The sequence below is a fragment of the Gymnoscopelus microlampas genome (assembly GCF_963454915.1).
Source record: "Gymnoscopelus microlampas genome assembly, chromosome: 3".
Taxonomy (NCBI): Eukaryota; Metazoa; Chordata; class Actinopteri; order Myctophiformes; family Myctophidae; genus Gymnoscopelus; species Gymnoscopelus microlampas.
This window is the reverse complement of record NC_139940.1, coordinates 43,723,104-43,732,924: the sequence shown is the minus strand read 5'-3', so window position 1 is coordinate 43,732,924 and position 9,821 is coordinate 43,723,104. Positions and strand designations below refer to the sequence as shown.

Below are 9,821 nucleotides of genomic sequence, written 5' to 3'. Positions count from 1 at the left end.
ACATCTTATACTTGAGCTATTAAAAAATAGCAGATCTACAAGCTCATAGCACGGTGCGCACTACGAGCTTGTTGATCTGCTATATTTCTTTGAATGTATGTTTTTTCCTCAAATCTTTGCTTTGCCTAGATTTGAGTTAGAAATGTGTGTGTGTGTGTGTGTGTGCGTGTGTGTACATATATTCAAAGATTTGCACATTTTTTTTTACAAAAATCTTCAAAAAATAGAAGATCTACAAGCTCTTATAGCGCCAGACAGAGTTCCGCGCTATGAGCTTGTAGATTTGCTATTTTTTGAATAGCCAAATAAATCTTAAGTGACACAGATGCGTTCCCTGTCCTATTGGGTTAAACAACTAGAAAAGACAAGTCTTAACAAAATGTTTTGATCAAATAATAACATTGGATTTGCTTCAAGGCGTTGTCCTCTTCTTCTTGTAACTCCCTCCACCACTTCTACCAGGCGCCTGCTTGAAGTGGTCAGAGATGGCAGCGCTGACCAGGTCCTCCATTGTCTCTCTGAATGTCTTCTGAACGGCTTCTGCAGTCAAAACAATGACAAATAACTCTCAGGCTGACAGAAGACATTACAGAGGTTATCTAGTATATGTCAGTCACACGTGTACAACGTGAATAAGCAATCAACAAATAACTAGCACTGACAAAGTTATTTTTACCATTGATGACAGATAGAAGGCAGTGCTTTTGAAAGCTCTCTCCTGCTGTCCATGCAAGTAGAAAGGACTCATCAGGGCATTGGTGAAAAGTCTGAAACAAAAAGAAAACGCAAAGCTAAATTGCAAAAAGAAAAACGGCACACTCTGCCAACCTGCAATGAAGACAGTTATGTTGATATGAAACAGAAATAATACACTAACACAGTGGAAAGTGATAAATAATACTTCCATTCTTACTTTTCTCCGACATGGGAAACTGAAAGAAACAAACCATGTGACAGTCTGCCTGTGATTTAGAATTTGAGGCTATACTTTGGCTGGTGCAGATCTTAATAAACAACATTACTTGTTTTCAAGTTCAACATCATTATCTCTCCCCAATTAAATCTTTGCCAGAGTAAGATGACTTACAAACTTTATCTAAATGTACCTTTTGGAATCCTGTGACTTTCTCCTGGGAGTTCTGATAAGATTTCCTGTTGGTGAAAGACAAGGTAATTAGGCTACATGTCATACTTGCAACATCACCATTGAGGATTACTGTTAGTCAATTGAAAGGTGGAGTAGAGTCAAGACATTTTCTTGGCCCAGATTACGGCTTCACTGTAGGGGAGAGAAAACCCCCATTGCAACCCATTTTGCTCACTGCTACAATCAATTGAAAGTTACCTTGTGTAGTTCAGGATCTGACTTGGACCGGTGTGTAGCTTCAATATTCTGCTGGGTGTGAAAACACATTGAAATTACACCTTCTTACGAGTAGATGTACTGTTGTTGAAATACGTAATATGTGGGGCAGCAGCTCTGTAGAATACAACTCTCGTAGACGTATTTATGATTCTGACGTTTTCAATCTACGAAAACGTCAGAATCATAAATACGTCTACGAGAGTTGTATTCTACAGCTAGGGCAGCAGGACACGGGAAGCCCCCCCCCAAGCCCCCCCGGTGCAACCTTTATGGACTCTCTAAAACATATCTGAAAATATTCATTGTGGGCAGGCTATGTCCAAAAACAGCGTTTTTAAACATCTTCTCTCAGGAAGTCACTTTTCAAGAGCCAAAAACGTGTGCGTGTGGACCATAGAGGTATAATATAACTAGAGGGCGGATTGCCCCGCCCCCAGCTATCATTTCAATGAATGTGCTCAGTGGCGTTTTGAAGCACCCGGAAGCCTGCCGGAAGTAGAATTATTGGTTTGATTTTGACCACACATAGAGTAATGAGCATGCGCACTAGTGTTATGAGTTATGAGCATGCGCACTACTACAATCAATTGAAAGTTACCTTGTGTAGTTCAGGATCTGACTTTGACCGGTGTGTAGCTTCAATATTCTGCTGGGTGTGAAAACACATTGAAATTACACCTTCTTACACCATCAAGTCATGTATGATATATGCTGTGCTTTATCCAAATTTTCATTGTGGAGTCCAAGTTGTTTCTGTTCAGGAGTAAGGCCCCACAGTAATGTACTATTGTTGAAATACGTAATATATTTTAATACCTTTTTATTTTATTTTAATCTTCCGGCTAAACGTTCTGTTATACTCATTTATTCTAGAGGACCTAAAACATAGTAGTAGTAGTCCCAACGATAATGCAGGCGGGTAAACAAACAAACAAAAACTTTCAAAATGTAATTCCTGATATTTAAAATGTTAATCATTCATTCACCTTGTGCAGTTCTTCCTCTTTTACGGCTGACCGGAGTTTTGTCAAGATCTACCACAGAAAAAGAAATGAAGGAATTAGAAAACTCTTAAGGTTTTGTTTGGACATTAACACCGATACTGGCTGTAATTTCCATCTACAATATATATATTTAACATTGGGCTTAAATCAATTAACATAGCATTTAAATGTACCTGGTGTTGAGGTGTGTAGAGGGGCTGTCAAAACTGTCATAGCTATGGGCACTGGGCACTGATTCACCTGGGGAAGATAATTAGGCCAGATGTATATCATTGTAATGAACGAATATGACAATACTCCCAAAATAAAAAGGACAAAATAACAAACAAATCTAACAGCACAGCTCCCACCAGCATGGAGTTATCTATAGCTTTAAGCCAGTCACCAGTCAGCTGTATCAAAGCAGTAGAAGTAGAGTGACCAGCTCTATAGGCATGTTGAGAATGTGTTGCAAGCTTGTTTGAAACAAAATAAGCTTGAATTTGTGAATGCACCAACCTTTCCATGATGATCAAAACAGGTCAAATATTTAAAGGAATAACCTTAGCCTCCTTCCACAGCTTTTGACATAGACCCACATCCAAACATCTATGAATAATATGACAGATAGGAGATGCTATATTCTCAGCACTTTACCATCCAGATTATCTAGACCTTACTATCATAAGGAAGAGAGCAGAGTAACTGCTCCACAAATAGTTGCAAGGAGTTGCAGTCATTGTCGTGGAATAGCCAGATAGATAGATACATAGATAGATAGATATATAGATAAAATGTGACAAAAGTCAGCAGTTCGCCACTTCTAGACATTACCTAGAAGAGAGCTGTAAATACATGTAAATAGGCTACTGATTGATTTAAACCAGGGGTCTTCAACGTTTTCAGGCCAAGGACCCCTTTGCTGAGAGTGAGATAAAGCAGGGACCCCCAATATATATTGTATAGAATATAATCTTTTCATAGATTTCATAGATAGCTTCATAGACTTGTTTGACAGACACTGTCATCAATGTTGGATTCATGTTAATGTGTATTTTCAGACTTTTACCCACACACACCGTCCATACTAAGTAAACTTGACCCACTCTGTACTTGGTCTGCTTTTTTTCCCCCCCTCCACCAAACCTCTTTGCCGAAAATAGCAGATCTACAAGCGCACAAGCGTTGTGTGCTTGTAGATCTGCTATTTTTGGCTAAAGTTCTCCTCAGAATAGGGATGCTTGGTTGAAGTGGTTAATGTAAAAATCACAAAGATTTGGCGGACCCCCTGTAGTAACTCTGAGGAACCCCTAGGGGTCCCGGACCCCCTGTTGAAGACCCCTGATTTAAACAATATATTCAACACATGGCCCAACTCAAGGAAAGGTGAATAATGTTATAGTTAAAACTCACAAAACATTCAATTAATAATTACCTGTGGTGTTTGATCTGATAGCACCATTATTATTGTTCTTTGTCGGTTTTGCTTAAAAAAAAAAAAAGAAAGAAAAAAGAATACATTAATCAAATATTTCACAAGGTTCTGTAAAGTTTTAACTCCAGATTAAAGATTACACAAACAAACGATTATTTTATAGTTAAAGTATTAAAAAATGAATTTAAACTCAAGTGATTGTAATTCGTTACGGTCCACCAGTAAAAAACATTGAACGCCAGCCATGACGCCTGCACTTTGTTTGGGCAGAAGCTAGCAGCTGGTAGCTAGTTGGCTAACGCTAACTTGTACATGATCAACTAACTATGTCAACACAAATAAACATCTCCTTCAAATAATGTATCCTTTAGCACTCACCTATGCAGTTCAGAATGAATGTTTTTTTGCAATTCTGTTCTTTATAGTCTCTTCTGTTCAGTTTTCCTCTTGCCTTTAGAACGCGTTGCTGACTTCCGTGTTGTTACGAAAGGCACTCCAGGGGTTGCCACGTCTTGTGAGACCGCTAAGCAAAAGAAAATGTTGCCATGTCTCCGGAAAGAAACAAGCAAAACGACCTCCAAACCCAATCTGCGGTTTACTGTAGATTAGAAAGTCTAGTGATGCGAGGTTAGCAGTTTACTGCTTGGCTTTCACTCGTTCCTCTGTATTTTATATTAGCCTATCACCATTAGTGCAAACTGCCTTTATTTGTTATATTTATACATATTAAAAAAATATATTTGCATATTATCACCATTATGCAAACTGCATTATTTCGCTGTAATAGTATTTCTAAACATATGTACATTTTCAAACAACATGACTAAGAAATGAAATACATTTAATGGTTTAAATATGGTCTAAATCTAAACGTTGATGATATATAGTTTTGATTTAAACGTCTAGATCAAGGCTAAATCTAAACTATACTGTATATTGATCAATAGTGACAATAGTGAGATATATCATAATTTATTAACCTAATGTTAGCACCCTAAAATAAAGATTTTCAAACAACATGAATAAAAAAATAAAAGTTTAGAAATGGTCTACATTTGAACGTTGATATATAGTTTTGATATAAACGTCTAGATCAAGGCTAAATCTAAACTATACTGTATATTGATCAATGGCTATTCAAATTATTTTTGTCCAATATTTGGAGATCAGTAATGCAACTTACAGCTGTTTTTTTTAATCAATATGTATGGAATAATTGTTTAAATTCAATCGGCTAGATTTGGTCTAGATATAGACCGAATCTACACCATCTAATTTAGGTCTACAAAAAAACCGAACGTCTAAATAACGACTATGGCTCACTGGGTTGTGTGTCCTTCAGGTGCAGATGCAGTTGCTTCCTGCAGCAGGTAATTTATTTCTTACACAATTACACAACATCCTAGATTTAGTCACTAATCATCACATTGATGGCTTGGCAATCCACTGCTCGTATCTCTCTGCTGTCTTGTGTTTTCTTTCTTAAGTATTAAATATTTGTCCTCTATGAATCAAATCAACAGTCTATTCCAAATATGCTTTCAGTAAAATGACTTAAATATTATGACGGATTCGTGTCTATGGTATTTAAATGGCCTTACTCTGCATAAGAGTGTAAGCTAATGGTCAATGAACATTATTGCTAGCATTCACCTCCTGCATTACTCCCATATCTCCGCTCTGGAATGCTGCAATATTCAGTGTAACATTATTTACCAGTTGTGTAAATAACATGCTACTGTATTGTGTAATATTCTGCTAGTCTACAGTTAAATGATGATGAAGGTCCTGCTAAGAAGAAAACCCAAAACCCCACCACTGAACTACAGGGCGTGCCCACTGCCCAGTTACAGTAAGAGATTTTTTAAATGTATTTTATGATACATTTCTGCTCAATAGCACATCTGCTTTACTAAATAAAGATGTGAAGGATGTATTTATTCTTACTTCTTGTACCTAACAGGTTATGGAGGAGACGTAGGTGAAGTGAAGAGAAGAGGAGGAGGATGGATTCCTCCAACCAGCTTCCTTAAACCAGACCAGTTCCCTGTTCCCTGCAGGTCTTAATGGAAGTTGGGAAATGAGGGTCTTTTGGACTTGACATGACAACCATGTTCCTTTTCAAATTGCTTGGTGTAAAAAGTGAAAGAACTGAGATATTTTTTTCCCTGAACCCACCTTCAGAAAGGGTGGATTTTCCTGCTGCACAATTACAAGAACATGTATAAGAGTCTCACAACAGAACATTTTAAAATATAGGAACATTGACTTTAGGTTTTATAGCAATTTCATGTATGTGTATGAGTAAAGTTTGATATACATTTATATACTAAGTTTGGTTGTTTTTGGTTTGTGCGTAGGGTTGCGACGCTTTGTGAGCCTGTAGATTGGCTATTTTTGGCTGATGTTCCCCCCAGAACGTGGATTTCGGGGTGCAAGTTGTTAACGCTGGTTTATAATGAGTCTAGTTCTCACCTGGACTGTTTTACAGTGGAGATCTCAGCAAAAGTAACAGGGTAGTCTACTTCCTCCACCACTGCAACTGTGCCTGATTGAGCTTATTGTGTGTGAGACTTTAAAAAACATTAGTTCAGCGCTGTTTGATTTTTTGTCTTGTGTGCATATAGACTGGGGCCACACCACAAGCATAATGTGAACCTGAAAAGGGCTTGTTTTGTTTTATAAAGGTATTTTGTGTTGTTGCTGTAAATTGCAACTACGGTACGGCATGGCAAGGAACTGTTGCCAATTTCTTTGTTGAGGTTTGGACTTTTTGTTAATAAAAAAAACATTATTCACCTTCACAACTTTCTGTGGCCTCCCTCCAGCCTACAGAAGACCCCAGGTTACACACATGTAATCTGATTTTACACAGATTAATCTTCTTCAAATACCTGTCTTATCATTCACCCTAGTAAGACCTGATAATTGGTGAGTAAACTTTTGTGTGGAAACTTTTCAAAACACGACTCCAAAACCAATGAATGATGTCACCACTAGCTATGTCCACTTTTCAATTAAAGTGATCAAATATTAATGAAGACAAATTACATTTTCTACATTTTATTTGTTTGCTTGTACTTGTAAATCATCTTCTAATTACTTACAATATGGAGAGCCCACATGGGAAGTATTATAGTTTAATAATTTTGTCATTCCTTAATGATGAAGATGAAGGTGCAAAACCCACCATTAAGCATTCTTCTGGTAGTTCCAAAACTTTTGTTTCAATCTAACAAGTGATGGCTCATTTCGCTGCTCTGATCGCCTACTTTATTAAATGAAAAAAGCAGATGATGTATTGTGTTAAATATCCAACACATGGGTCAGAATCTTGTGCCACAGAGATGGTGTAGTTGGGTGCATTCTACATGTGTGCAGAAGATAGATAGGTGGGAATATTGTGGTCTTTGCTCCTAAAACCAAACACAACAAACACCCTCAGTCATTTTCTCAGAGGTGTATAAACAGCTTCACCATTATAGAGTGGTTCGTCAATCTCCTGGCTGGTCCACACAGCCTTGAAAGTAATTTGAATAAGATAACAGCCCTCCTACTTGAACAGTCAATGATCACACAGGCCCGGTCACATAATCATATCAGACCCCTCCCACTTTCTGCATTATTAATATCAACTCCCCAGGTGCAGATTAAATGTTTGAAAGACTCATTCATCCCACATCAATTAATGCTCTGAACACAAAGAAATAGGTGTGAATGTTCCTGTCTGTCATGATGTGTGATGTGTGTGTAATGGTCATATCTGTGTTCATGTGATACATTAGATATAATGTCATTGCTTTGTCTAATATATTTGCACAGCACTGTGTGTCCAAACACATTTCTCCACAGGGTCAATAATAGTCTTATCTTATTATAGAAGACATCACTATCTATATGACTTGTGGTTTTTTGAGTCTGTGCACCTATGGTTTCTATACATCACACATTTATCTCCTTGTCAGTGTTTGTGGGAACAACAGAATGTCACCACATGGGCAATAGCAAATGAGAGAATGCAATATACAGAATCAAAATATATATTTCGCCAATGCATGCTAAATGACTAAACACCTGTTTCATTGTTTATTTAAATATTCTTCCCCATTCATTTGGCTGTAGCTCCCCGAAGAAGGCTAGATGCCGAAATGCATCACAGTATTTTAATCGTCATTCTATGTATAGAACATGCCAATGTTCTATACAGTACATAGAAGCATTACATCTTCTTTTTTTCACTTGAAGTCGAGTGGCCAAATATTTAATAATCATCATCTATGCTTAGCCTACCAAAAACATTTCAGCAAGTTGCTGCTATGGTTGAGTCTGTGCACCCGTGATTTATATGTACATCACTCATTCCTCTCATTGCCCATTTCTGGCATGAACTACAGAATGTCACCACATGGAGAATAGCAAATGAGAGAATGTAAGGCACAGAATACAGAATAACAAATATATATTTAGACAATTTCCTAACGGCTAAATGACAACACCTGTTTAATTACTTTAGATTATTATTCATTTTAATATTCTTCACTATTCAGTTGGCAGTAACCCCCTGTAGAAGGCTAGATGCCCAAATGCAACTGCAGTCACAAATGCATCACATCATTTTAATCATGTTCTAGAACATGCCAATGAAATATAGTTATTTTATCTCATTTGATGCACTTGAAGCTGAGTGCCTTTCATTGTCTCATCCCTTTAAGAAATATACATACTCTACAAAAAAACTTGTCTTCTTCTTGTTTGTTAAAAGTTAATTATTAGAAGCTCTCCTTTTCCATCTCGTTCTGAATGTTATTTGAAACCATTGGAAGACTTTTGTGCAGATCTATCAGTAATATCCAGACGAATACAGAAACATGTGACAGTTCATCCCAAGGGCCTTATATACATAACCTCTAATCAAATATAGCACCTTCTTCTTTCTGTGTGTTATTTACAAGAAGTTGAGTATTGCATGTTATTTAAAACCATTGACCCACTTGTTTGCAGATCTTCACCAGCAGGGGGCGGTAAGCATCAAATCACCTGCAGGACGTGTTGTCTTGACATGTCAGAAACCAACGTGGCCACACACACACACACACACACACACACACACACACACACACACACACACACACACACACACACACACACACACACACACACACACACACACACACACACACACACACACACACACACACTGACAACTAGCTTGTACAGTATATTTATTTACAGTACCTCACGTTTAAATAGCATTCAGTCTAATAATATGACTTTACTACAAACAGTGAAGTCATTGATCAACCACAGACTATCTGTGGTTGCTGAAGATATGTTTAGAGAAGTTGAAAGAACTATTAGAGAATATGAGGACCAAGATGTCTACTTTAAGCAACACATTAAGCAGAAACGCAGAACACTGGAGCTGCTTTTACAACCAGTCATCAAACTACACAGAACAGGTTGGTACCATCACTAAACTACATCAAACTACACAGAACAGGTTGGTACCATCACTAAACTACATCAAACTACACAGAACAGGTTGGTACCATCACTAAACTACATTAAACTACACAGAACAGGTTGGTACCATTACTAAACTTAACCAGAAATAATCACAGATAAATAAATAGATGTTTTAAATTGCATGAATGTGTCTTTGAATTCTACTGTGATCAAGTATGACTGACATGACACACACATCAATAAACAGACAGGGATGATAGATGCCTATTAAATGTCTTACCATTTTTTTATGTTTTATGTCTATAGTGTGATTAACTAACAGTGTGTTGTTAAGTGTGGATGTAAGACTCAATACAAAAAAAGGCTAGTGTAAATGTTTTAATGTGTGTCCAGCTAGAGTCCAGCACTTATGAACACACTGCTGTAACCATATTGACCATACTGAGTATGAACCTACTGTGTACATCAACCTGTTTTCAACCCACAGTCAACATTCACACAACACCCATTGAACTGCTTACATGAAGTACAGCTTATAAACTAAGAACTTTATATATATTTATATATATAT

General features: G+C 37.2%; 1 long non-coding RNA gene across 2 annotated transcripts; it reads right to left on the bottom strand.

The window, feature by feature from the left end:
- Positions 1-268: 268 nt before the first annotated feature.
- On the bottom strand, positions 269-4,270 carry LOC311042376. 2 transcript variants are annotated; one of them, XR_014600496.1, is made up of 8 exons: positions 4,163-4,270; positions 3,785-3,835; positions 2,544-2,610; positions 2,353-2,400; positions 1,346-1,396; positions 1,107-1,152; positions 677-767; positions 269-540 (listed from the first exon to the last, which is right to left on the bottom strand). It is a non-coding gene; the product is annotated as an uncharacterized lncRNA (long non-coding RNA). The 2 variants fall into 2 exon arrangements; XR_014600497.1 differs by having other exon boundaries at positions 1,346-1,393.
- Positions 4,271-9,821: the final 5,551 nt, after the last annotated feature.